Raw genomic sequence first — 4,787 nt, forward strand, 5'->3', positions numbered from 1 at the left:
CCCCCCCCCCCCCGGCAAAAAAAAAGTTTTAAAATGTTATTGTGTTGAAGCTGGTTAATTTCTAATTATTGTAAAAGAGCTGTACATTTTTAGATTTTAAAAAGTTTGTATTCGTATCTTAAAAACAAAAACAGCAGTACAGTTGTGGTGATAATGGGGAAGACTGCAGTGACAGTCTTGTGGGCATTATCTCCTTTCCTGCACACAGACTATGCCAATTTTCTCCCTGGGCTTTCCACCAATGGAGTTTGGCTGCATGAGATTTTTTGAGGCCTAATATCAGGAAACAGCAGAGGACAAGCAGGCCAGCTGAAGAGAACTGTCTTTCCCACAACCACTAAGCAATATTCAACTGCTTTGTTTCTCTTTCTTGACATACAAGGCTGCACTTACACATTGCATCTTATTACAATGGCTCTTGTGCCTAGGACACCATTATCATCTTCAGATTTAAAAAATCTGGTTGTTTTCAGCCACTTGGAACAAACTAACAAGTTACCATTCAAGTAGGTTCTGAACAAAGTGGGTTACAATTTAGGCAAAGGACTGACCAAAAATTACAAAAAACATAGGGTATTTTTTTAAGTCTTTATTCAAACCAATCATGTATCCCAAATATTATCTAGCATTTATGAAGAGTTCCCTTTAATATGTGGCATATGTACATCAGCATACATCAGACAATAGGATGGTAAGTGCAGAAATGGAATAACAATATTGTCACAACCTAGAAACACAATACACAGAGACACATTTTCAAAGTTACATGCAGAAGTTGAGCTATGTGATACCCAATGATATTAACAGGAAGCACATATTTAAATCTTGATAATTTTCCCGATAAACTATTGATTAAAGTATTTGTTATGCTGCTAGAAAATGAAATCTAACTTACATGGTGCTGTTCTTTACTTAGAAGTGATGGACAAAACAAAAGTATGTAAACACTTGACTAATAAAAAGGATATATACATTAGCATGGACATAAATACCATATTACTGAAAAGGGGAACAACTGTAGATATTATAACTATATGCTAAACTATGGTGAACACCGTCACTTTTTTGAAGCAGTCTCAGATAGGGGTGTACTGAAGACACAGTGAGAGTGAAAATGAGAGAACAGCTAGAGACATACGTGAATAGCCTTAACAATTAAATTTTTAATTGCAACAACAAAACGCTCTTACCTAACACAGTTGAAAGCATTATGAGAATCTAATAATTAGGTAACAAAACTCAAAAGTTCTAAATCCCCAGCTAGTTTTTTCCAATGTACCTGATTAGATAAAAATATAATTTCTTTGTGAAAAGCCAGATATATCTATGTTTGAAATATATTTAGCATAGCCACTGGGAATACACACAGCCATATAAATGCAAAGATCATTGCAAAGATCATTTTAAGTTAAAAAGGATAGTATTCTGCAATAAACCCATGCCTGACTAATATTCTGTAAAAGTTTTAAGTTCTGCTTGAAACTTGCAAAGTTAAACACAACATTTAAATTAGAAGGGCAGTAGCTGTCGTTTTGAATTATTCACAAGTATTTAAAAGTAACATAATGCAGATTATATGCTGCTTTTCAATAACAAGCAGACAAATATTGGTACTATCCTATATTTCCAATTTCCTCAAGGGATGCTGGTTTTCTACTATTTCGTAAGGAGCATGTAACAGGAAAGTTATATAAGATAGTGTCCAGAACTACTTTGGGAAAAAGCATTTCTGAGGCTGTGAAGTACAAAATACAGTATGCATGATGATACTGAGAGATTTTAGTTTAATTTTCAATAAATATTGTGTGGACATTATAGATAAATATATAGATAAAGCTAACAAGCCACTCAGGATAAATTTACAGAGCAAGACTACTAGTTATGTTTTGCTATATGTCACTCTAAATGATGGCCTGTTATCCATTTCCCTTTTATCTTTCTATCTAGAATATGTGTGGCCCAATAAAAAAGAATAAATTTGTAAGATAAACAGCCCGCCTTGCAGATTTAAGAGTCTAATTTTCACTTTATGCAAAATTGAATTTTTTTGAGGCAGTGAGACTATGGAGTTTACTCTAGCACTAATCCCTCTGAAAAAGCAAACTGAAAACAACAATGAAGCAGAGAAAGATGTGGGTGGTCTGAAGAGCTTTCCCTTAGATTTAAGTAGACATACAGTAGATAGCTCTAAAGGCTTTCCTCTAACAGGGCCTTACCTATAAGAACTTTTTATTCCCACAGTGAACACATTCCTAAGACTTTAAAGCTGGGCTGAGGGCTTTTCTTTTGAATTACTTTGCTTACAAAGCCCACCGAAGTGCTGGAGGCCGCTGCTACCTGAATGAATAGCTTTACATCTAAGTCCTTTTATTTGAATCAATGAAACTATAAGTTCACGGTTGCTGTCTGCTCCTCTCAGACCCCAGCCCACATCTCTGCTCACTAAAGTACTGACTCAGCAAACTATCCCTATTTGCTAAAACACTTAAGCACTCCCTTAACTGTAGCATGCGCTTACATCACAACTACTACCCCATAACAACTGCACTGATTAAAGCAGTGCCTAAAAGGCTAAGGAAAAAATGAGCGTATATGAGTGAATGTTAAAAAGGAAAATAAATCTGTAAAACAAAAGAATTATTATGGCAGAGTGGGTATTAAGGCATTAAGAAAGCTGTTTCATGCAGCTTTACCAATAAATATCAATCCTAACCTTCAACTTCCCTTCCCTATCCATGCACTTCAAGATCTTTGCTAAGCAGAAATTGGCAATTGGGTTGAACTGTACCAGTTTGTGGGAAAGTTTGTAATGAGCCAAAAGGACATAAGGTTTGTCTGAGCAAAATTATTTCAAATTTAATCAAAGTTTCTGAGCTGATCCATTTCCAAAAATAAATAAATAAATAAGGATATAATTAAAAAAATAAAAATCCCACTAATTTTGTGAGGAAAAAGAACAGTTGACTATCTTACATTAACCATGGTTATTTGAGTTGTGTTGCCCATATAGCTTCTCTTTGTGGGTGTACACACTTCATGGACATGAGACTGGATTCATTTTGGCTAGCAGTTTCTATTATAGCTTTCATCCTGGATTCCTTTCTGGCCCAGTATATTCAAGAACATGACGGACATCAAATGTCTCCCTCCTTTGCCAATGAAAAATCTATAGCCACAGGAATTCACAGAACAGGAGGAGAGGGGACTCTCGGATCCAAGTGAGCAATGCATTTAAAAGAACCATAGTTAGTGTAAGATAAATAACCTTTTTTTCTTCACACAATTTTCCACATGGGTTCTTCTCCCAAAGACCAGAAAGCACTGACTTCATATGTTATGTAGTTAAGGGGGAAATTTTTGAGACCTGGTAGATGAAAGGCTACTGGTACAATGTGATAAAGAATGCACTGGAGCTGGAGACAAATGGTTTCTTGACAAAACGGAGGTGACCTTGCTCTGTCCTGTCTGCTGACATCATAAATTACTATAGTTTTGACTGATGAGTCAAATAGTCTGGGACCCACAATAGTCCCACAATAGTCTGGGACCTCCCCTGTGGGAGAAAACATCATGCAGATCTAAAATCTAACATGGTTCCTATGAATTCTGTACTCTGGGTGAGCACAATGTGGATTCTGTCTCTATCAAACTTAAACTTCACTCAAGTGCTATATAATCCCGTAAACAGAATTGGCAACATGACCACCCAGTCATCTAGGTATGCCCTTTCCTATGGTGAATACCCCCCTCACACACTGGGTTGTATAGTGTGTGGCGGGGGGACAAGATGGCTCTGTTGTTCCGGCCATGTGCTCAGCACATAGCAAGTGGGGCCTGCATCTGGGGAAAATATGTAAAACCCTCATTGGCCAGGGGAAGCAGAGGATTCTTCAGGTTGATTGGTTAGGAAAGAGACTGCAGTGTGGCACTCCCTAACTGGACAAGGCCAGGGTGATCTCATGCAAAGGGATATAAGGGGAGGTAGGGTTATTTGGGGGAGAAGAAGCTGCCAGCAGCTGCAGAAAAGTGATGTATCTTTCTAGGGAGAAGGAGTAGCAGATAGCAAAAAGGGAATCTCAGAGGGGAGAGAGAGGGAGAATTGTCCCAGTGTCTGAGAACTCTTCTCCTCCTTTTCTTCCCCCTTTTTTCCCCTCTCTTCTGAGGTTTTAAGGGATTAATACTGGGGAAAGAGCATTGGTTCCTTGGGTTTGCTGGTCAGAATTTAAACCTGGCAGCTTTAACAGGGTTGGAACCTGGGAGTTCCTAATCCTGCCAGTTTGGGGCAAGGGTTGAGACTTGCAAATTTCTGAACCCAATGCAGCTATGATGCAACTCACCTGTAGCCCAGGCCTAGAAGGCAGGCTTGGTCTTTCCGCCTTGTTTCTTTTGGTATTCCTTTTAGTTGGCTGTGTTGGGCTGGCTGTAGCCATTAATCAACCTGGTTCCTTTGGAGTTTTTCCTGCAATTTTCGTTTCAGCAGGCTGTATAATCTAGCCCAGAAGTGTGCGGTGTGTGAAGCCTCAGTCTGGAGCCTCAGTCACTCCCCACACATACATATAGCCTCTCCATGGGAGCAAAGATTCTTCTGTTTTCTCTATTAAATCTGTTTTGGTTATACTGCTTGTGGGGGGGGGGGGTTGTTTATGTGGGACACCCTAGTAATTGATTTAGTGTTCCCAGATTATTGGGTGGGGGCTTGAGCCAAAGTAAATAAATTTACTGTCCAAAATTTAGTATCCCAAAAAATTGAACCTGGGCCTGTACTGTTGGCCAGTGCCTAGCAGAAG

The 4,787-nt window shown here is 38.6% G+C and overlaps 1 protein-coding gene across 7 annotated transcripts in view; it reads right to left on the minus strand.

Annotated features, from left to right (window-relative positions):
* Positions 1-4,787, minus strand: part of ZNF536 (zinc finger protein 536) — a 605,226-nt gene that overhangs the window by 248,246 nt on the left and 352,193 nt on the right. The gene's annotated exons all lie outside the window — the stretch shown is intronic.

This window comes from Gavialis gangeticus, unplaced genomic scaffold (assembly GCF_001723915.1).
Source record: "Gavialis gangeticus isolate Ggan-Ray unplaced genomic scaffold, GavGan_comp1, whole genome shotgun sequence".
Lineage (NCBI taxonomy): Eukaryota > Metazoa > Chordata > Crocodylia > Gavialidae > Gavialis > Gavialis gangeticus.